This window comes from Sorex araneus, chromosome 3 (genome assembly GCF_027595985.1).
Source record: "Sorex araneus isolate mSorAra2 chromosome 3, mSorAra2.pri, whole genome shotgun sequence".
Classification (NCBI taxonomy): Eukaryota; Metazoa; Chordata; class Mammalia; order Eulipotyphla; family Soricidae; genus Sorex; species Sorex araneus.
The window spans coordinates 79,354,776-79,379,592 of record NC_073304.1 but is presented as its reverse complement, the minus strand read 5'-3'; the positions used below and the strand labels follow the sequence as shown (position 1 = coordinate 79,379,592).

Here is a 24,817-nt window from a genome sequence, read left to right as displayed (position 1 = left end):
ATTTTGCAAAAAAATTTTGATTAAGTTTTAATCAAATCACACTTTGACTAAGGCAAGGAAATAGTTGTGCTGGTTTTTAAGAACAAAAGTCTTATAGTCTACAGGGATGAATGAGAGACATTTGGTCATTTCAAGAAGGTGATGAGGTGGGTAACTGGCTTAAAAGGAAGACCAATTATTTTCCCACCCCCCCAACCCATATATATTCTATCCCATGATAGAATCGAAGTCTAAAAAGAAATAAAGAGATATCGATTACTCAGAACATGTTTTACATCCTAGCAAGAAAACATAAGAAACCTAAGTAGAAGGGAAAGGTCCGTTTCCCAGACCCTCACTTTTATAGTTTGACAAAGTTATAGGAGGTTTGCTGGCTTCTTTTCTACCAGCCCACTTCAGTAATTATTGCATTACAGAGCATACAGAAGATGTCTGCTCTGTCAGCACCTCTGCACAGACACTAAACATAGGGGTGTTTCAATTCCCTCACAAGGCCAGCCTGTTGGTGCAAGCTCATATTTGCTCCACAAGGATACAATTCCCATGGTTTAGCATCTCTGCAAGATCAAGTAAATCAGATTAATGGCTGTGACTCTGTCAACACACAGGCTGGGACCTGCTGGAAATAAAGCTTAGCTTTAAAGACAGAGATGATGTGCCTCTAAAAATAATAGCTCCTGTTAAAACTAAGTCCCAACAAGATATTACAAGTAACCCCCAAATATGATCCATGCACACTGGAAGCACTATAAATTATTTAATATCTTTGGTGAATGTTCACAAATGTAAAAGTAGAGTTTTAATAATTAAACCATTGAAAAAGTAAGATCATTGACAACACAATGCCTGGAATAACAAGCACAATTCAGGGAGAAGCATTTTGAAATCCTCTATCAAAGACATGTATTAGCATCACATTGAGTTCCAGTTTGCTCCCTTCTCCCCTTCCTCCTCTTCCTTCGTGACTGCCTCCTCCAATTTTATGCTCAGAGGAGGGGAAAAGACCAGGCCCACCCCAGAAGTTGATCAAACCTATGTGAACCATTCCTCTGGCCAAAACACTTATTCAAGGTGGACTTAATCATGTGACTGAGAAGTACTCAATCACAATTCTTCCTAGAGAATCACTTTGGAGCTAGAAAAGCAAGGACCTTCAGTTATGAAGCTACATGAATATGAATCTATAGTTAGAAGACCTTGAGAAAAGAAGTTTGTGGTAGAAAATAATAAAACCAAGGCCAAGATGATCAGAAATGATCTGAAAGGGGTTGTAATAAAGAGACAAAAACCAAACTGGCACCCATAAATGTATCTGAATCCCAGGACAGGGCTGGGGAGACCAGTTTTCTCACCAAGATATTAGAATCTGGTCATGGCATTATTGTTAACCCCCCAAAATACTTATTTTTTGCTTAGAATTCTTTCCAATGTGTTTCTAGCCCTTATCACAGAAATAATTTATAATTACAATATGCTATAAATAAAATCAATATAATTACAATATACTATAATTTCAAAGTATTACCTAAAGCAAAAAGAAAAAAATGTTAACCTTTCTGAGAAAACTAACCACATAGATATTCACTGCTGTGGCTTGAATATAAGTCAAATGCCCAGCTATACTATCACTCCACCCCAGAAACATACTATTTTTAGAGAATAAGTTATAGAACACAAGCTCTTCCATGCCGAGAAGTTAGTTCTTCAACTCTCAGGAACTTTTAAAGAAAAACAGTTTTGTTTCTGCTATGCAAAAGCAAGTGTTTTCACCAGCGATTCTGCAAAAAGCACAACTAGCAATTCACAGCACTGAACACTAAGGGTGAAAGGAGCAGCCTGAAGGGAGGACCAGAGGCCTGAAACTTGCTCTAAGGGTGCAAGTCTTTAAGGTATCAAACCTGAGAATATGCTAAGCATTTATTCAGGCTGATGAGAGACAAGTCTGTCAAAACACAGGTTCAACCAACACCACCCTTCTGCAAAACTCCCCTATTTAAGAGACAACCATCTACCACATCAAAGGATGGAAAAAAAGTGGGAAATTTTGCATATTTTAGGGACATCCTAAACAAAGGCCTTCATTCTCCTTGTTGGCTTCTATTATTAGCAGCTATCATTTACTACCCACTTGCTGTGTTGGAACTGTAGCACTGTAGCACTGTCATCCCGTTGCTCATCGATTTGCTTGAGCGGGCACCAGTAACGTCTCCATTGTGAGACCTGTTGTTACTGTTTTGGGCATATCAAATACACCATGGTAGCTTGCCAGGCTCTGCCATGTGGGTGGGATAGTCTCGGTAGCTTGCCAGGCTAGCATTTAACCATATTGTCTCATTTAATCCATACAACTTCCCCTATGAGGAAGATAATACTATTTCTATTTTATAGAAAAGAAACAAATTCAAGAGGATTAGCAGACCTGACAAAATCATCTAAGATTTTAACCCCAAAAGATATAGGTTTATGAATGTTATCCTCTATTTCCTTCAATAAAGCCATTGTTCATTGTTTCCAGCAGTTTATCCATTAGCCTCGTTACTAGGCTATACATACAATTGAGAAAAAAGTAGAGGAAAGGTCCATTTATCTCTGACCAACAAGACCTGGGACATTTTTCACTTACAACACTTTAAACACAGTATCTTCCACAATGACAGCTAATCTGATATGCAAATCTAAGCTGTATTGTTTTCCCTTCTAAAAGGGTTCAAAAAGTCTGTAATTCAATGAATCCCAATGGTGTGACCATAAGGTGTTACATGCTATAGAGAGTATATCAAAATTATCCCTCCCAGGAACTTAAATTTCCCCAGGAAAGCACATACATATGACACATACCCCATATGAAAACATGGATCTTTCTTTGTACAACTGGAATCACATAAAAAAGAGTCAGGTGCCAAGTTACTTGACTTGGTTCCTGTAAGAGCTGGGGTTTGGACATTCACTTCTCCATACCTGAGCACCCAAATTCCAGAAGTCCTAAACTCTGCATTCAGTCCACCAGGAAAGTGTGAGTGCCAATTTAGGCTCTCCAGGAGTCAGTAAGCAGAATGAAAAACAAAAGGATTTCTCTGGCATTCTCAACTACAAATAGGAATAAAGAAACTCCTCCAATTTGCACCCTGCTCCCTGATTTCCTTGTCCTTGAATTAAGGGCTGACTTGGTTATGATATCAGAGGGCAAAGGCATTGCTTGCTCTTGGGTGGGGGGTTGGGTGGTTAGGGAGTCAGCACTTACATGCCTGAACAGAATCTGCCTTTGCAAAACTTGAAGCGCTCTGATAGAAGAGAAATGATGGTGGCTGTCCGTATGATGATGTTGGTGATGATGATGATGATGATGAAGAAAGAAGAAAACGATAATGGTATCACCTATAAATAAAAGCACAGAACAGCAAAGGATACCCATCTAGTCACTGTAACCATTGTCATGAAGAGCTTCTGATCCCAAACTAACCACACTGTGGTATTCCCCCTCTGAATGAAACATGTACAGCTTCAAAATAAAACGCTGCATCCTCCACCCCCCACCCCCCTCCCGCCACCAACACCTTCCTGGCCGCCCTTCCAACCAATCCACCCTTTTTGTGCCAAGCTGGGAATGAGACTGCACTGGCAGGTCAACAGGGCTGGGACCTGAGAGTTAACGACTGTTCCGTGGTGAAGAGCGTTAGGGTGACCTGGGAGGCCTCACTAACGCACTTCAGAACCTGGGTTTGGGGACCTGGAGGAACAGACGCAGAAAGGGAGGAAGAGAAGGGAGCGGGGCAAAACAAATTTGATGCCTCCTTCTCAGCGCACTGAAGCCCTGGGAGGTGGAGCCTTTGGTCGGGAAGAGGCGGGGCAGAGTGCCAGCAAGGACCGATAAGGCTCCCTTTACCTGACCAGGTGCAGCAGCTTTAAGCGGCTGCAGTGAGGATGCTGCTCTCGAGTCCAAAGCCTGAGCCCGAAGCGGCCGCGGCGCCGGCCTCAGTCTCAACCCCGCCCACTCCCCGCCCCTAAACTCGAGGCCCCGCCTCCCCAGCACGCGCCTGCTTGACGGGCTGTTTAGGGGAGGAGAGCTTTAGACTGATAGACAGGGAGAATGGCCAATGGAAATGTGCAGCGGCGCCGAAGGCGCGGGGATGGAAGGGTGGGAAGAGAGGCCCCGGCCTCCAATCAACATTGGTGCCGCGGGGACGGTGACGTTATTGGGTAATGCGGAGTTGGCGCTCTGCGGGGTTGGAGGCGGTGGTCGCGAGTCTGAGTCTCAAGTGGACAGACCTTGCAGCAGCCTATCCCAGCTCCGTGCCCCCACGTTCCCTGCCCCCAGGCACCTCTCACGGCGCACGCTCAAAGCCCTGCGGGCAAAGATTGTCGCCAGCCTTCCTAAGAGATTCCTGCACCTCGAGATCCGTGTGACTCTGGTGGTCTAGTCAGCCCCCTTACTCCCCGCGCAGCTAAAATGCAAGAAATGGAATTCACCGGAAAATCCAAATCTTTCTTTGAGGCTTCTCCATACCCCCAACATTAGTTCCAACTCATTCTTGGATTGTGTATGTGTTTTCTTTTTCTTTTGCAATCACACCCAGGGATGCACTCAGGAATTACTCCTGGCGATGCTGGGAATCGAACCCGGGTTGGCCACGTGCAAGGTAAACGCCCTACCCACTGCACTGTTAGTCCAGCCCCAGTGTGTTTGTTTTTAATCAGAACCCATGACAGATGAAGGAATGTAACTCAAGCGCTACAAGACTTTGGGTGTAAAACATGAAAACATGAGATAGACAATATTCCCTATTCTCTCTCTCTCTCTCTCTCTCTCTCTCTCTCTCTCTCTCTCTCTCTCTCTCTCTCTCTCTCTCTCTCTCTCTCTCTCTCTCTCTCTCTCCTTTTGGGCATTAAGCAGAGGGAGGATGGGAAAATGGAAAAGGGGGGTATAACGGGGATATTGGTGGTGGGGAATGTGCACTGGTGGAGGAATGGGTGTTTGATCATTGTGTGATTGTAACCCAAACATGAAAGCTTGTAACTATCTCACGGTAATTCAATAAAATTTTTTAAAAAGAAAGAAATCTGTACATATTTGAAAAAAAAAAAAAAAGCATGAGCTGGAGGCTTGGCTATCCCGGAAAGGGAGAATGGCTGAGTCTGATGTCATGATCTCACCTGCTTTCAGAATTCAGGATCAAGTTGCTGGTGGATCAATGTACACCTTGATTCTTCCGTAAACTATTGTACCCCTCAACTAAGTGTCAAATCATTGCTGGAACAAAGTATTTACAAGTCTTTCATAAGAAGATTTGACTTTACTGAGTGCTTTGATCTGTGATTTGGGTGACATTGATATCTGTTCCAAATAGGTCATAGAGAGTATTGTCTTTAATGAGCAATAGCACAGCGGGTAGGGCATTTGCCTTGCACACAACCTACCTGGGTTCGATTCCTCCTTCCCTCTCTGAGAGCCAGGCAAGCTACTGAGAGTATCCCGCCAGTTCATGTATTCGATATGCCAAAAACAGTAACAAGTCTCACAATGGAGATGTTACTGGTGCCCGCTCAAGCAAATAGATGAACAACTAGACGACAGTGCTACAGTGCTGCTTACTGGTAAATACAATCTATACTAATAATTGTTTCCTGAACAGATTTGGTTTTCAATGAAGAAACATGAAAAATTGACACATATTAAAGTGATGGCCCCTCCCAGAGTCAGTAAATTGAGGGAACTGTGATTAGTTCTTAGTCATGATAATAACAAAACACTGATAAACACTTTTCTCCTTCCAGTCTCCTATCTACTTGTCTACATTCCACTTTACATAAGAAGCCTGGGGGCCCAGAGAGATCAAGTGACTGTTCTCTGGTCACATAATTTGTTTAGTCTACTAGATCAGTACTTCTGTTTATTGCTCCTTGTTATCAATGACAAGAACAAGGAACACTAATACAACTAACTAACACAACTCCCAGTTTCTGAAGCTTTTTTTTTAATCTAAAACTCTTAGAGGAACCAGGCAACTACCACATTACCGATCCTTGAAACAGTAGCTTCAGATGCACCACCAAGAGTGAAGTGTGACCTCTGAGAAGTGTTAAAAGCGATTGCAAGTTAGCTTTGCTTGTAGATGGGAGCTGTGATTTGATATTGAAGGGATGGATGTAAATTTGTTAAGACTTGAATCTAGCTAGATTTTTTTTTAAAAGGTAAACCAATGTGATATTATCATGGCCATAAGAATTTAGTCCTGAAAAAGAAAATAGTATGAGAAACTAAAGCCTTGCTCTAGCATTGTTTCTTTTTCCTTTTTTGAGTTTTTTTCCCCATAAAGTTGTTCACAATTGTTTAGGCATTATTAACATGTAAATTAGCTGCACACATACTTCTGAGTGAAAAGGAGATGTATTTTATATTGCCCAGTGGAGTAACTTCAGGAAACATTTTTGGTTTGTTTGGTTTTTGGACCATCCTTGGCTGTGCTCAGGGCTTACTCTTGGCTCTGTGCTCAGGGATCCCTCTTGATGGTGCTCAGGGGACCGTATGAGATGCTGGGGATCAAACCTGGATTGGCCGAGTGCAAGGCAAGTACCTTGCTTGCTGTACTATCTTTCTGGTCCCAGGGAACATTTTTAAAATACCTTATTGTTGGGGCTGGAGCTATAGCACAGCGGGTAGGGCATTTGCCTTGCATGCAGCCAACACGGGTTTGATTCCCAGCATCCATATGGTCCCCTGAGCACCTCCAGGGGAAATTCCTGAGTGCAGAGCCAGGAATAATCCCTGTGCATCGCTGGGTGTGACCCAAAAAGCAAGAAAGCAAGAAAGCAAGCAAGAAGGAAAGAAAGAAAGAAAGAAAGAAAGAAAGAAAGAAAGAAAGAAAGAAAGAAAGAAAGAAAGAAAGAAAGAAAGAAAGAAAGAAAGAAAGAAAGAAAGAAAGAAAGAAAGAAAGAAAGAAAGAAAGAAAGAAAGAAAGAAAGAAAGAAAGAAAGAAAGAGAAAGAAAGAAAGAAAGAAAGAAAATACCTTATTGCTCCCAATTTTATGCTAAGCCTGAGAAATGTAAAGAATGGCCTTTGCTTATATTAAGGAACAAATTGAAGGACATGAATACATAAAATAATTTCAGTATAATAAAGTATATACACCTCTCGGAGAGTCCAGCAAGATACCAAGAATATCCCGCCCCCACGGGCAGAGCCTGGCAAGCTACCCGCGGCATATTCAATATGCCAAAAACAGTAGGTCTCATTCCCCTGACCCTGAAAGAGTCTCCAATTGTTGGGAAAGACGTGTAAGAAGAGGCTGCTAAAATCTCAGGGCTGGGAGGAATAGAGACATTACTAGTGCCCGCCTGAGCAAATCAACAAACGGGATGACAGTGATGACAGTGATTCAATATTTCAACACCAGTCACACCACCATTACACCTTACTACCACCATTATTTTGAATTTTACTGCCAACATTCAAACCTGCCAAAACGGTAGATGCTAGATAATTTATTTTGTATTACTTGTTATGAATAGCATAAGACTTCTGGAATTCTAGAATTTTAGATAATTTGGGTGTGGAGAAATCTCTGCAGCAAGCTGCTCTGTTCTGAGATTCTTTTGTGTGTCTCCGGATCATTGCCATTAAGGAGCTTAAATAGCAGGCAGAGGCAGTTCATGGGCGTGACCTCCAGGGTCCCATAGGGACAGGGAGTCAAGATGGACAGGCCCATCCCTCTCCCTTGAGGCCTGGAGTTTGCCCTCGCTGATCCCACATACCTGGACTTCTCATTAGGTTCTGGAAGTTGGTGGCCACTGGGATTCCTAGGGGGAAGATAGAGGGATGACACCTTCTCTCCCGTCTGAGGCAGCCCAATGAAATCTGCCTGGCACAAAGTTCAGAGCATCTCTGCAGTGAGCTGCTTGGTTCTAAGATTCTTTTGTGTGTCTGTCTAGCATTGTTTCTACAATTTTATGAATAAATTCATAAATCCTATTCTTTTTTCCCCATGCCTGAATCATAAATCCTATTTTTTAATCAAGCCCAGAAATATGTATTTGCTCTTCATTTGGGAGGGAGGAATATAATGATTTAAAGAAAAGTCAGAGAAGGAAAAATACTTTCCAAAAGAGGCTATTTATAAAGATAAAATATAAATAAGTTAAAGATTATAGATCAATAGAAAGGCCTACACTGGTTAATGAGTTAGTGGTATAAACATATAGGATACTATGTGCTCATTGTTTAATAAAGAATCACTAAATGACTACAATAGATCAGATGCTGTACTAGAGCTACTAGAACACAGCCTAATTGAAGAATTACAATCTGGAGCAGGCTTGAATAACATCATTTTATAAACATAATTGTGCCTTTACAACCATCTAGCAGAGTAAGCGTTTTGTTTGTTGTCTGGTTTTGGGGCCACACATAGCTATGCCCAACACTTACTCCTGGCTTAGGGGTCACTCCTGGTGGCCTTCAGTGACCATATTGGGTGCCTGGGATTGAACTCAGGCCAGCTTTGTGCAAAGTAAAGACCATTACCATGGTAATATCTCTCCACCTTCCCCTAAGTATTTCCTTTTATAAATAAGGAAACAGACAGTGAAGGAAACATTAATTCACTTTGGTTTCCAAAGCTGAGAAGAAAGTCTTAGTCCCAGATCCTTCTGACCAGAAGCCCACACTTTTGCCTTGTGAGATACATGCAGACTTTCTAAGAAACTAACTCTATCTTCACAAAAATGTATATCTTTGTAAACTGTATGAAATTTATAATGCAATCAATACCTGTGAGTTTTCTTTTTTATATTTTCTTTTATTTATTTTTTTAATAGTGAATCACTATGAGGTACAGCTACATACTTACAAACTTTTGTGTTTGCATTTCAGTCATACAATGACCGAGTACCCATCCATCCACCAGTGCCCATTCTCCACCACCAATGGTCCCAGTATCCCTCCCACCTCCCCCATCCTATCTCCCCTACCCCACTTCACCTCTGTGGCAAGGCATTCCCTTTTGTTCTCTCTCTCCTTTTGGATGTTGTGGTTTGCAATAGAGACATTGAGTGGCCATTGTGTTCGATCTATAGTCTACATTTGGCATGCATCTTCCTAACCCAAACTGGTCCTCCAAACACCTTTTACTTAGTGTTACCTTCTCTATCTGAGCTGTCTTTTTCCACAGCATGTGAAGCCAGCTTCCAAGCCATGCAGCAAACCTCCTAGTCCTTATTTCTACTATTCTTGGGTGTTAGTCTCCTATTCTATTACTTTATACTCCACAGCTGAGTGCAATCTTTCTATGTTTATCCCTCTCTTTCTGACTCACTTCACTTAACATATTTTCCATGTTGATCTTCGTACATGCAAATTTCATGACTTCATCTTTTCTAATAGTGCATAGTATTGCATTGCGTAGATGTACCAAATTTTCTTTAACCAGTCATCTGTTCTTGGGCACTTGGGTTTTTTTCCAGATTTTAGCTATTGTAAACAGTGCAGCAATGAACATACAAGAGCAGATGTCATTTCTACTGTACATTTTTTGCCTCTTCGGGATATATTCCCAGAGTGGTATTGCTGGATCAAATGGGAGCTCAATTTCTAATTTTTTGAGAATTGCCCATACTGCTTTCCAAAAGGGCTGAACCAGTTGGTATTCCCACCAGCAGTGAAAAAGAATCCCTTTCTCCCCACATCCATGCCAACACAGGTTGCTTTTGTTCTTTTGGATGTGGGCCAGTCTCTGTGATGTGAGATGATATCTCATTGTTCATTTGACCTGCACCTCCTTGATGATTGGTGATGAAGAGCATTTTTCATGTGCCCTTTCACCATTCGGATATCTTCTTTGAGAAAGTTTCTGTTCATTTCGTCACCCCATTTCCTAATGTGGTTGGATGTTTTCTTCTTGTAGAGTTCAACCATTGCCTTGTATATCCTTGATATCAACCCCTTATCAGATGGGTATTGGGTGAATATCCTTTCCTATTCTGTAGATTTTCTTGGTATTCAGGTCACTGTTTCTTTTGAGGTGCAGAAGCTACTTAGTTTAAGATAGTCCCATTTGTTTATCTCTGTTTCTACTTACTTGGCCAGTAGTGTGACATCTTTAAAAATACCTTTAGCTTCAATGTCATGGAAGGTTTTGCCAACTTTGTCTTCAATGTATCTTATGGATTCTGGTCTGATGTTGAGGTCTTTAATCCATTTTGATCTGATTTTTGTACATGATGTTAGAGATCTGAGCCTATTTTTTGGCATGTAGCTATCTAGTTTTGCCAGCACCATTTGTGAAAGAGGCTTTCCTTGTTTCACTTCATATTTCTTGCTCCCTTATCAAAGATTAGATGATCATACATTTGAGGGTGTGTTTCAGGATATTCCACTCTGTGTGTTGGTCTGCTCTGCCTTTGTTCCAGTACCATGATGTTTTAATTGTTACTGCTATGTAGTAGAGTTTGAGGTTGGAGAAGGTGATGCCTCCCATCTTCTTTTTCCCAAGGATTACTTTATCTATTCGTGGGGGCTTATTGTTCCATATGAATTTCAGGAGTTTTTGCTCCATTTCTTTGAAGAATGTCATGGATATCCTTATGGGAATCACATTGAATCTATACAATGCTTTGGGAAGTATTGCCATTTTGACAATCTTAATTCTCCCAATGCATGAGCAGGGGATATCTTTTCATTTCCTTGTGTCCTCTTTTATTTCGTAAAGTATCATTCTGCAGTTTTCTTCGTACAGGTCCTTTACCTCCTTAGTTAACCTGGTTCCAAGGTACTTGATTTTCTGGGGGCATGATTGTGAACGGGATTGCCTTTTTCTTTTTTTTAATTTTATTTTTATTATTATTTTTAAAAATTTTTTAATTGAGTCACCGTGAAAACAGTTACAGGGCTTTTAGGATTGAGTCTCAGTCATACTATGCTCAAACACCTATCCTTCACCAGTGCACATGTTCCACCACCAAAAACCCCAGCATACCCCCACTCCCACTCCCCCTCTGCCTGTGTGGCAGATGATTTTCACTTTACTCTTTCCTTATTTTGATTACATTCAATTATCGACAGAAAACTCACTATTATTATTTGGGGTTTTTCCTCCAACAGTCAGACCTGTCGGAATGGCATCATTAGGTTGTATGTTTTCTATTGGTAACAAAGAGCATATGATGTTGCATGGTCACAAAAGTGGCCACCCAGTTTTGGAATTCTGGTATTAAGTCCAGAGGTATTTCTGCCAGCAGCCTTTGCATTCCAAGATTGGTTTCTGTGGCGCTGGGATCATGGCTGTTCAGGAGCGGAGGAGCTGTTCATGGGCGACTGCTTGGGGTCTCATTTGGGCAGGAGACAGGGCCAGTTCTGCCTCCCCCATCATGAGATTCCCCATGAGATTGCCTTTTTCGTGTCACTTTCTTCTCTCTCATTATTTGTGTATAGGAAAGTCATGGATTTTTTTGGGTATTGATTTTATAGCCTGCAACTTTACTATACAAGTCTATTATTTCTAGGAGTTTCTTGGTAGAGGCTTTAGGGTTCTCTAAATATAGTATCGTATCATCTGCAAAAAGTGAGAGCTTGATTTCTTCCTTTCCTATTTGAATGCCCTTAATATCTTTTTCTTGCCTAATTACTGTTGCAAGTACTTCTAGTACTATATTGAGCAGAAGTGGTGAGAGTGGGCATCCTTGTCTCATCCCTGATCTTAGAGGGAAGGCTCTTAGTTTTCCCCATTGAGGGTGATGCCTGCCATAGGCTATGGTAGATGGCTTTGACTATATTGAGGAAAGTTCCTTCAATACCCATTTTGGTGAGAGTTTTCATTATAAACGGGTGCTGGATCTTGTCAAATGCTTTCTCTGCATCAATTGATATGATTATATGATTTTTATTTTTTCTTTTGTTGATATTATGGATTATGTTGATTGATTTCTGAGTGTTAAACCATCCTTGCATCCTCGGGATGAATCCCACTTGGTCGTGGTGTATGATCTTTTTAATGAGTTGTTGAATTCTATTTGCCAATATTTTGTTGAGAATCTTCTTATCCGTGTTCATCAGGAATATTGGCCTGTAATTTTCTTTGTGTGTGTGTATGTGTGGTGTCTTCGTTTGCTTTTAGTATTAGGGAGATATGAGCCTCATAGAAACTCTTTAGGAGTTTCTGTATCTTCAATTTCCTGGAAAAGCTTGAGAAGAACTGGTAATAGGTCCTCTTTAAATGTTTGGAAAAAGTCGCTAGTGAATTCATCTGGACCTGGGCTTTTGTTTTTGGGAAGTCCTTTGATTACAGTTTCAATTTCCTTGATATTAACAGGTCTATTCAGATATTCCAGATCTTGATTCAGCCTTGGGAGATTATAGGAATCCAGAAACTTATTCATTTCTTCTAGGTTCTCTTGTTTTGTGACATACAAACTTTCAAAGTAATCTCTGATGATATTTTGAATTTCTTTGGTTCCTGTTGTGATGCCCCCCCTTTTCATTTCTGATTCGGTTTATTAGGGTTCTTTCTTTCTATTTCTTTGTGAGTCTTGCTAGTGGTTTATCAATCTTGCTTATTTTCTCAAAGAACTAGCTCTTGGTTTCATTGATCTTTCAAATTGTATTTTGAGTTTCCATGTCATTAATTTCTGCTCTAAGTTTTATTATCTCTTTTTTCCTGCCTGGCTTGGGGTCCTTTTGTTGGTCCTTTTCTAAGTCAAGTTATTTATGTGGGCCCTTTCTTCCTTCCTGAGAAATGCTTGCAGCACTAAAAATTTTCCCCTTTAACATGGCTTTAGCTGTGTCCCACAGGTTCTGGTAGCTCTTGTCTTCATTCTCATTTGTTTCCAGGTATCTTTTGATTTCTTCCTTGATTTCCTTCCTGACCCACTCGTTGTTCAACATTGAGCTGTTTAACTTCCAGGTGTTTGATTTGGTTTTCTGCATCTGTGCGTGATCAATTTCTATCTTCAGTGCATCATGGTCTGAAAAGATAGTTGATACAATGTCTATCTTCCTGATTCTGTTACCTGTAAGTTTTAATCTACTGAATTTATGAATTCTTTTTTGATCATAATACCTACTTTGTAAATGGAACTAAGAAAATAGAAAAGATGATGCCTACCTTCTAGAGCCTTTAGGTTTTTTTTTTTTTTTTTTTTTTTTGCTTTTTGGGTCACACCCAGCAATGCACAGGGGTTACTCCTGGTTCTACACTCAGGAATTACCCCTGGCGGTGCTCAGGGGACCATATGGGATGCTGGGATTCGAACCTGGGTCAGCCTGGGTCGGCTGCGTGCAAGGCAAGCGCCCTACCCGCTATGCTATTGCTCCAGCCCCTAGAGCCTTTAGGTTTTTCATGGACTCTTCTTAAACAATTCATGGTAGATAGAATGTCCAATTCATTTCCAAACACTTCTTTACCTCTTAGAGTTCTTCTTATGCAATGACAAATTGATTCTTATGTATGGTAAGAAAACCAGTGAAATTAACTTGACTTGGACAGTTGTTAGAAGTGTCAAGCTTCAGGTGTACTCTAGACATACTGAATCAGAACCAGCATTTTAAAACATACCCCAGGTGATTGCTATGCACTAAAGTTTGAGAGAAAAAATTTCTTAGTCAGTGTTAAATACATTTAATAATGCTAGCAGCTAACCTAATAGCCAACATATAGAAACAATTCAAATGCCCAACTCTTGATGAATAATCCAAGTTGTGGTATGTTGGTATGTTCAGATGGATTTTATCACATGTATATATATATGTGTGTGTATATGTATATATGTATATATATAGATGCTGCAGATTAGTTTTCTTGCATACTATAACTGATTCTGGTCTCAATTTCTCATTATGTAGAAATATGTAAAATTAATCTTGAACTAAGAACCAAGCACACAGACACAGAGTATGTGTAAAATATTATTATTGATATTGTGGCTTTAAAATGTTGCACTCTTACTAAAGAAAAAGCTGCAATATATTTGTGTATAAAATGAAATACTTGCAGCTGTAAGAAGGATAAAATTATTCGGTTCTCTACTCCATGTATATAACTAGAGATTATCATGTGAGTGAAGTGACTTGGAAGAATAGAGATAGATACAGAATGATCTTTTTAATATGTGGAATTTAAAGAGAAACAGTAAGTAATCAACAAATGTCCAAAGGCAATAAAACTGGAGGGGTGGGCCACCAACCTATCTTGGAGGGCAGGGCAGTGAGGAAGGTTGAATAGGAGAGACCTTTGGTACTTGGTTGAGGGCAGTGGATACTCTGGTGATGGTGGCTTGTAGTGTTGGAATCATGTATGTACAGAACCACCATCATTAACAGTATTGTAATTCATAGTACATTGTCAAAGACATTTTTAATTTTTTAAAATTTTTTTATTGAATCACCATGTGAAAAGTTACAAAGCTTTCAGGCTTAAGTTTCAGTCATACAATGATCAAACACCATCCCTTCACCAGTGCACATGTTCCACCACCAAGAACCCCAGTATACCTACCATCCCACCCCCACCGTAACCCCCCTCCCATGGCTTATGATTTTCACTTTACTTTCTCTTTACTTTGATTACATTCAATATTTCAACAGAAAACTCACAATTATTATTATTTGAAATTTCCCCCCAACAATCAGACCTGCTGAAAAGGCATCATTTGATAATTTGTTTTCCATTGCTGAGAATGAAGAGCATATGAGGTCGCGCAATCTGGTATTTTAGTAATTAAGTCCAGAGAAATTTCTGCCAGAAATCGCATCATTGCAAGCTCATACCTCTGTTTAGTGGGCCTTACAAGATGGTGGTCACCGTGCCAACACCAGGGAAAGGAAAGCCCGAGAGAGAAAAACCTTTCCCCTCCCGGGGCGGCATGGGGCCATATCTTAGTTCACAGTCTAGAGGCATGTCTGCAAGAAGCCGAAAGTAGCAGCAAAGACATTTTAAATGAAATGATAATAGGAGCTTCCTACCTGAAGGGGCTATCTCCTGACCTGGGAAAAGGGGAGGAAGTGGGGCAGGTGGATCATTTATAATATACCTACTTACCACCACCATTATCTCTTATACCAATAAACATTGCTGCCCACAGATCACTCTCACTTTCTCCTAAAACATGGAGCCATCCCTCAAACAAGAAAGGAAAAGTAACATAAGTCAGGCTCAGATTCAGATGGATTTTATCACATACCAGAAGCTTCCCAGTCAGACTGTTGTCTTTGACCTTCTAATCAATGAAAGTCACAAAGTCAAAGTTTAGCTACTAAGTGCCTGCTTTTAAAGAAAGAGATAAACAAATCCTTACACAGTAAGCTCCAGCCCATATGCTGCTTCTTCCCAAAAGCCTCCTTTCATTCCCTCTCACTGACCATTTTTAGATATGGGACATGATATTTGCACCTCTCTTGTCCCTTTTTGTTTTTTAAATTATTGAATCACCATGCAATACAGTTACAAGCTTTCATGTTTGAGTTTCAACCATTCAAATGATCAAAACCCACCCCTCCACCAGTGCACATTCTCCACTTTGTCCCTCTTCAAGGGCTACACTTGTATTCAAGCAAGTGATTCAAAGCAGCTTGCAGGAGGGGGTTGGCCTTGATTTACCTTTTCACCCCCCCCCATAATGCCTCATGTATAATATGTTATATTCTTTGTTTAATTGAATCTGACCTTTTTTGAGGTGGGTGACTTCTTTTTATGACTTAAAAGATCAGAAGATCAAAGAAAAAAATAAAAGAAACCAGACTCAGAGCATAGAGTCCAAACATTTAAGACCTTCATTTGTAAGGTTTCATTCTGGGCAGGGAATAAAGGAGACAGAATAAGGCAGGAGACATGATCTATAACTTCAGTGCTCCACCTTCCCATTATAGCATCAATCAGAACAGAAGAATTTTCTTTTATTGAGATCTGATGACAGGGAACGTGTCAGGGAACATGTTGGACCTGGGTGTGGATGTCAAGGAAAGACCAGCTGGAGTGAAAATAGGGACCAGACACCAGAAGTGGATTCTGAGATGTGTGTAGGGGACACAGATAGGACAATCACACCAGCCAACATTCCCATCCTTGGCCTTGCTGTGGCATAGAGAACTGTGCTCTCGCCAGATATGGTAGCCTAACACATCACATTAGAAAGGACACAGCATTTTGTCACACAAACTTATTAGTTGGCTCAATTCACCTTAACCAACATGGCCCTCGCTGTCCTCATCTATGACTGACAGGGAAGACAAAATTACCCTAGACTGCCTGCAACAGAAGCACAGATATTAATGTTTTTTTCTCCAGACCCGGCTCCATTTATACATGCATCATGCTTTAGGATAGATTTTGCACTTCTTTCAACCTCCAAACAAACCTATGAGAGAGAATCTTGTCCATGGGAAACATTAAACATGAAACCAATGATCACATCCCTCTGAAATGTAGGACACTGGAACAAACCTAATCTCCAAGATGTTTCCACCTCATTTGCCCTCAGCTGTGTAATCAGCTTTTCCTCTCAACGCTGCCGGGTAAGTGCAACTCGCCTGCAGCTACATTGTCCTAATATAGATGCTATTATATCAACCACAGGCACCTTATCACCCCTAAACTTCCAGAAAATATTTAATGGCTTCCAAGTAACAATCTCTCTCACATATGCATGGATCTAAGACACAGATAAATACAACTCTGTCATTTAATGTGACTTCACGCACAGACTGAGAATAGATAAATCAGACCATGGGAAAAACAGAACTTAAATCATAACTGGAAATACTTAACAACCTCCCTCTGCCTGTCCCCCCTCAAAATAATGCCTCTTCAGAATGAGGGGGCTCATTCTCTTCTTCTGCCTCATTCCTGTTTATTTATTGCCCAACTCATTCCAAAAAGGATTGGAGCTGACAAATTATCCTTGTAACATTGAATTTGTAGGAGAACGTTGTGGAGGGTCGTGAAGTGTTTGCAGACCAATAAGATATTTTCAACTTGCCAACAGAAGTGTTAAAAATATCTTAAATGTCACCTAAAGCACCATATGGAAAAATTACTCTCATTTAGCTACAACCATAATTGCATTATGCCATCAGCTTGTAAGAAGAAAGTAGCTGAAGCTCGAGTTGAAATTATTATATCATTTTGTATTTATTTTCTGAAAAAGCTAGTATTTGACTCAACAGGAAGCCATAATGGCTACAGTTCTCTGGAATACAGACAAATGGGGTGGAGTAATGTTTGAGGGTTTAATGCCATGACATCCTTAGACACACAGTAGTGGGACAGACACTGAGTATTACCCAGTGTCTCCTCATCCACTGGCAAGATCCCTGGTCAAGGGGTCATTCACTGACTCATGAAAGTCACCAGGCTTCCCTCCTGAAGACCAAAGAGAGAGAAAGCTGGATAATAAGTCACTGGCTTTGTGACAAACAACTCACGGGTGATGAACAGGGAAGAAATCCCAGCTGCAGCAGATTTGAGACAATGCAGATAATCATGTTCCATAGCATAAACTAGCCTAGAACGGGAACAGGCAGTGGAATCATGCCAAAGGCAGCAGACTCTGCAGAGAACAGCTGCAGTCTAAAAGGAAAGAAAAAGCTCCCCCACATCCCATGCTTAAAAAAAAAAGCCCTCGAAAACTATCACATGATCTTTGTAATTTAAAAAATAGAAGAAAGCACAGAGGAGAAAATAAAAATTGATTGTAATTCCACACTTTGTGTATTATCTAACCAGCTATCATTTCTTAAGTCCCTTTTAAGTCACGGGTCCTTTTCTAGGCACTGGGAATAGAAAAGAATATACTAATTGGTTCTCTTTGAGCTTCTAGTGCTTGAAGGAATGTGGATGAATAACACAACAACACAAGAGGTACATTACTTTCTAGACTGCATAGTAGGGAAAGGAGTGTAGTCCCCAAGAACCAGGCAGATCTAGGAGGTCAGAAATAGGAGCTTGGATCCGACAAGACTTTCTCAGAATGTGACTCTAATTCAGAGGGTTGAGCTGAATTGGCTCATTAGAAGAGAGAGGAAGAATCACCTAGGCAAGAGTGGAGGATGGTGGCAGAGGGTGGCACATGAGACGGAGAGGTGGGCAGAGGCAGACTACACAGCTCATTGCTGACTTCCACGTAAGTCCTTCAGTTCTTCTACTTCTCTTTGTGTGTAAATAGAATCATCATTTTCAAGCTGCCAAATTTTCCTCCAAAAAGTGAACAACTATTTATATTCTGATACTTTATGAGTATTAATGTTACTTTAACCTCAACAAATTAAAAGATAATGAACTTTCATTATCTCTCATTAACTTCAAATTTTTATTTATTTATTTATTTTTTATTTTTTATTTTTATTTTCGGCCAGAGAGATTGTACAGCAGGCAAGGTACTTGCCTTGCACGATCCCCAACTGAATTCAATCTCTGTTACCCCAGATGGTCCCTTGAGCCCTCTCAGAAGTGATCCTTGAGCCCAGAGCAGAGTAAACTCTGAGCACTGCCTATGTGGTTCAAAGCCAAAAACAAAGAAACAAAGAAGAAATTTTGATTTGCTTATTGGTTTACAATACTAAAGACTTTCTGGTTTAGGGGCCTGTGAGATAATACAATAGGTAAAGGTTCTTGCCTTCCATGTGACTGGTCTGGATTTGGTCCCCTGAACAGAAGTGATTTCTGAGTGCAGAACCAGGAGTAATCCCTGATCATTGCCCGGTGTGGCTCAAAAGCAAAAAATAATATAATTAAGGGGGTTTGACTTTACACTTCTTTCCCCCCACCCTTTGGCTTTCCACTTATATATATGTTTAAGACTCACTGTGCTTGATCCAGAAGTAAGCCCTGAGCATTGTTAGATGTGGCCCCAATACAAAACAACAACAACAACAAACAAAACAAGACAAAAACACATTTATTGGTGTATAAATACGAAACAATGTTCTTTTCCGGCATTAGCTACAGAGTACAAAAAAAGAAAAATTAAACAAAAAACAAAAACTCACTGCACTCCCTATCAAAGTTTCAGTGGTACTCGACCACCAAAAGGACTCTTCTAAACCATTTTTAGGACCATCTCCCCATCACCTTAATAACCAACAAAGTTTTCACTGAGTCTAAGAGTAGCTTTTGAATTTTTTTACTAGTTGATTGTACTTTGTTTTCATAGTTGCTACGGTACAGGGGGAAAGGAGAAATAGTACAGGAGAAGGGAGCTTTCCTGTGTGTCTTGAGGATATTTGAGGATATTTAGGAGCACCCCAAGCAAGTACCCTCTAGAAGCAAGGAGCATTGTCACTGTCACTGTCATCCCATTGTTCATCGATTTGCTCGAGCAGGCACCAGTAACATCTCCATTGTGAGACTTGTTGTTACTGTTTTGGGCATATCAAATACGCTATGGGTAGCTTGCCAGGCTCTGCTGTGTGGACGGGATACTCTCGGTAGCTTGCTGGGCTCTCGGAGAGAGATGGAGGAATCGAACCCGGGTCGGCCATGTGCAAGGCTCTACCTGCTGTGCTATCACTGTAGCCCTCACTACCAAATGTGAAAAACAGTATGTCCATTTGTCACATCTCCTGGGGGGAGAGTGCAAAATTAGAAGTGCTTCAACATGAATTTATCATATACTCTTCTAACAACTCTTTAAAGCTCAAAGAGAAAACATGAGATAAGTTTACAGGAATGAGGCCAGTTTTCCTTTTTCAAGACCAAGACTCTAACTACCACCCCATAGCCACCCCACAGCAATGTTATTAGACAAAGGTCTTTGGGACCTTTCTCATCAGTGCTCCTCCTGCATTTCCAGAGAGTGGAATGCTCACTGAGCTTCATCCAGATTCTTTCCTGATTGTGCTTACTACTTTAGAATCAGCTTCACCTCAGATAGCCCGATTGACTCACCAACAGATATCATTCCTATTTATTGGATTTGGGGATGGATTTCACAACAGGCCCTCTTTAGGACATGCTGTTCAGTTTGGTCTTTCTCATTTAGCACAGAAGCAACTAATGCCTGGATACTAGAGTCATGTGAGCTGTGAGGATACTCCTAGCCAGGAATAAGACAATGCTACCTACTGAGCGGGAACTTATGATCCCCTATGGAAAAGGGAAAACAGGCACACCTACTGGAGATCTAATCTTTCCTTCCAACCACACTTGTTACGAAGCAGTGCCAGCAGGAGGCTTAGCTTTCTGCTATAAAGGAGAGTGTGTTTACTAATGCCCCTGAAAGTGGCTCCAATTTGCTAATCTCAGAGTTGTCTGGGCTGAAATCTAGCAGAATGACAAAACTAAAAGTATGGAGTATAGTTGTGCCACAAATGGATTTATTCAGATGGAGCTAGGCTGTATTTTATTTTATTTTAAATTTATTTATTTTTAATTAGTGAATCACCGTGAGGGTACAGTTACAGATGTATACACTTTTGTGCGTATGCTTCCTTCATACAAAGTTCGGGAACCCATCCCTTCACCAGTGCCCATTCTCCACCACCAGTAAACCCAGCATCCCTCCCACCCTCCCCAATCCCATCTCCCCCCACCCCACCCTGCCACTGTGGCAGGGCATTCCCTTCTGTTTTCTCTCTCTAATTAGCTGTTGTGGTTTGCAATAAAGGTGTTGAGTGGCCACTGTGCTCAGTCTCTAACCCTCATTCAGCCCGCAACTCCCTTCCCCCACATGGCCTTCGACTACATTATAGTTGGTGATCCCTTCTCTGAGTTGCCCTTTCCCCAGAATGTGAGGCCAGCCTCCAAGCCATGGAGTCAACCTCCTGGTACTTATTTCTACAATTCTTGGGTGTTAGTCTCCCACTCTGTCATTCTATATATCATAGATGTGTGCAATCTTTCTATGTCTGTCTCTCTCTTTCTGACTCATTTCACTCTCAGCATGAAACTTTTCATGCCGATCCACTTAAATACAAAGTTCATGACCTCCTTTTTTCTAACAGCTGCATAGTATTCCATTGTATATATGTATCAAAGTTTCCTCAACCAGTCATCCGTTTTAGGGCATTCGGTTTTTTTCCAGATTCTGGCTATTGTAAACAGTGCTGCGATGAACATACATGTGCAGATGTCATTTTGATTATACTTTTTTGCCTCTCTGGGATATATTTCCAGCAGTGGTATTGCTGGGTCAAATGGGAGCTCAATATCTAATTTTTTGAGAGTCGTCCATATTGTTTTCCAGAAGGGCCGAACCAGTCGGCATTCCCACCAGCAGTGTAGAAGGGTCCCTTTCTCCCCACATCCTCTCCAACAGTGGTTGCTTTTGTTCTTTTGGATGTGTGCTAGTCTTTGTGGTGTGAGGTGGTATCTCATGGTTGTTTTGATCTGCATCTCTCTGATGATTAGTGATGTAGAGCACTTTTTCATGTGCCTTTTGGCCATTTGTAGTTCTTCCTTGGTAAAGTTTCTGTTCATTTCTTTGCCCCATTTTTTGATGGGGTTGGATGTTTTCTTCTTGTAGAGTTCAACCAGTGCTTTATATACCGTTGATATTAACCCCTTATCTGATGGGTATTGTGTAAATATCCTTTCCCATTCTGTGGATAGTCTTTGTATTCTGGTCACTGTATGTATTTTATTTATATATATATAATTTTGTTTTTTAAAAAATGGGGTTTAAAAATTATTGTAACTAGAAAAATTCTTAAATAACTCTGTAGATCAGCAATTATGGATCACATTAGGGTTTAGACACTATTTGTTTGAGGTGGGGGCAGGGGGGGGCTGGGAAGAGCAAATTTTAGATCAACAAGAGTATTTCTCGATATCCTCTGGAACCGGTGTTTTCATTCAGAGAGCCTGAGAAAATGGGCCTCAATTAAGATTACTATAAAATCACATAAGGAATAAAAGCTTCATTGAATATTATTTTGAGAACTCCTTTTCAAATGCTTGTATCTCAGGAAAATTTTGATATTAGAGATTAAGTCACAAGAAAAGTGTGACACTTTTTAGAAAAGCAGATTTTGCTATCATCATTGCTATAATCTAGGAAAGGTAGAAAGAAAATACAAAATACAAGGAAAAGGAGTGTTAGTTGGACTTAAACATATTGTATCTGTTTTTATATAGCCTTTAAATTAGGTCATAAAAGATCCTGTGTTGGTTGCTTGGGAAGGTTACTTCTCTTAAGTTTGGAACATTCTAGAATATATTTTTCCATTTTTTAAAAAATATTTTGTTGTCTCCATTCAAAGTTGAGGGTGAATGATAGTTATGATTAATCTCTGCTACATTTGTGTTTCTTTCTCTGTATAATTATATTTTCAGAAATTATTTACATTAGTCATTTTGTCATATGTTCTACTTTAATTTTTTTTTGTCATCCTATTTGGTTTGGGGCCACACCCTGTAGTATTGAGGGTTTACTCTTGGCTCTGCACTCAGTGATCCCTCCTAATGGGCTCAGAGGACTATATGGGAGTGATGGGAATTGAACCAGGGTTAGCTGCATGCAAGAAAAGTGTACTTGTCTTGTACTATCTTTCTGGCCTTTAACTTTCATATTTTATATTATAAAATATTAAAAGGAATCATTTTCTGGAGTTAATTTATTCAAACTTTTATTTAGTCTGCATTTCATCTACAAATAAGTCAGATACTCCAGAGTATTTTTATTTTACTGGAGTTAAATATAAACTTTTTTGTGAATCCTACTTTAGAAGACCTCTCTCATAATCTGGGAGCTTCCCTGCCTTGCTTTTCCTTCCATTCCATCTCTGTAAGTAAAATCTTTTACTGAATTCAGCAAATAAAATAAAACAAACTCTTATTAACACTGGAGCAATTGTCTATTCCTGACTGAAGACCTCTGGCTCCTCCAATTTATCTTTACTGAATTTTAACTAGGACTTGACTTCATTACAGAAGCATTATGATTATCAATGATGGATAATATTTGTTGAAAACATATTATCTGTCAGGCCTGATATTATTAAAAGAGACAATCTGCCATGGATTCTGAACATCCGTGTATGTTCTTGCTGGGGTTACCAAGATTCTGACCACTTTTCAGAGTTGTATTTATAAGTAACTTTGAAGAATGGGCTAATGTCTTCCCTTGGGAAAAAGAGCAATCTTGCTTTTGCCTATTGTGGCGTGGTAAATCCCCAAACTTAGTGTCCCTCTCCTCTGCCTCCACTCACTATGTGTTTATGTCACTGCAGGTGTTGAATTGGCTTTGAGGTACTCCTTGACTGACACGATAAACTTCCCACCCAACTAGCTGTTTTCTGCGTTGGGGGCTTTTGCCCTTGCCTTCTTCCTTCTTGGACTGCTTTTGTATGGCTCCTCACTTGCCTGGATCTTTCTCAATAGAAAGACCACCTCAGCAGAGAAGCCTTCCCCAGTGAGCCCCATCAAACACAGCAGCATTTCCCTCTCCCTGCCTCCCCCGCCCATTTATCATGAAAGCATTCAGATTGTTTCTGTTATGCCACTGTCCACACTGTTCATTTTCATTCATTTTTTCATTCATTTTCCTTTCAGTGATTTGCTAATTTTGTTCTTATTCATTAACTTGTTTTGTCTTAAGGGCCATGAGGTCAGGTACCACGTACACCTTGTTTGCTACTGTTTCCTTGATAACTAGCATAGGACTAGTATGTGGTTGGAACTGGAGCTTGTTCAATAGTTCTTAATGGTACACAGATGTTCTCACTGGGCTGGAGAGGTGGACTTTATACACCTTCTTATGGGTCTGTTTTGTTTACCGCAGTCACGTTTCCTATTTTTGTCATGAGGCCATCTTTGGTTCTTTAAAAATATTCCTTCATCTATCTCCAGACTTGCGTCCTTCACTCCCAAAAAGCTCCCTGCACTGTTTGAATAAGAGCACTCAGCCTATCACCCTGGGGCTTGTATAGGTCTTTATTTAGCAGTTAGCTAAGTTTTTGTGCTAGTCACTGGTTGTTGATGCTGAATTGCAAATTCACCCATTTTGCTTGCTCTCCAAAAATGAATCTTGGCTCCTGGAATGTTTATCCTCTGTCAACTGCCAAGCAAGTATCAATTTTTGTCCACAGAGGACACTGGAGAGACACTGGAGAAGAAAATGATTTTGCTTCTGGTTTCTGATTTGCTATGCATAGATTCACCAGAGTCAAGCAACCTTGTAAATGTCTATTATTTCAAAGCTGTAGTCATAAATTACTGGGTAAATATTATAGTGGAAAATGTTCAGCTCTTAGTTGTAAAAATAGTATGAGAATCTAGCATCTCAATAGAGTTATTTTGTCTCTGTGACGTGATGACAAAAAATTTTTAAACAAATTTTCTTCTAATTTGTCAAAATCTAGTGACATTTTAGCAGAGAATGTATGGTCCCGATTCTTCTAAAAATTGCACAACTTAGACTGGCGCGATAGTACAGTGAGGTAAAATACTTGCCTTGTATGCGGCCAACCTGGGTTTAATTCCCAGCACCCCATATGGTCCCCTAAGCCCTGTCAATAGGGATCCCTAAATGCAGAGACATGAGTAAGCCCTGAGCACTGCCAGGTATGGCTCAAAACCCCAAATGTTTTAAAATATTAAATTAAAATCACACAACTAGTAAACAGCTCAATGCTTTGAGAGGGATTTATTGAGTCCAAATACAGATTTATGAAAGATAACTACTGGAAAATTTTCCAGTAGCTAGTTGGTCACACCCAGAAACTGCCCCCAGCGCCGTGTAATCCCACCAATGGCCAACATCCAGAGACTATAAAACCAAGCTCCCAGAAGCGACATTTTATAGCCTGGTTCTCCCTCTTAGAGAACCTGGAAATCTACCTAGAGTTTCCTGCTCACATGGGAGAGCCTGGCAAACTCCCCATGGCGTATTCATATGCCA

At 40.4% G+C, this 24,817-nt stretch overlaps 1 protein-coding gene across 1 annotated transcript in view; it reads right to left on the bottom strand.

The window, feature by feature from the left end:
* FMN1 (formin 1) overlaps nucleotides 1-3,971 on the bottom strand; it is a 475,774-nt gene extending 471,803 nt beyond the window's left edge. Inside the window, exons 1-2 of the mRNA XM_055132734.1 lie at nucleotides 3,884-3,971; nucleotides 3,242-3,375 (exon numbers count right to left, since the gene is read on the bottom strand). The gene's annotated coding sequence lies outside the window, so the exon portion shown is untranslated. The remainder of the gene's footprint in view (nucleotides 1-3,241; nucleotides 3,376-3,883) is intronic.
* Between the last annotated feature and the right edge of the window lie 20,846 nt (nucleotides 3,972-24,817).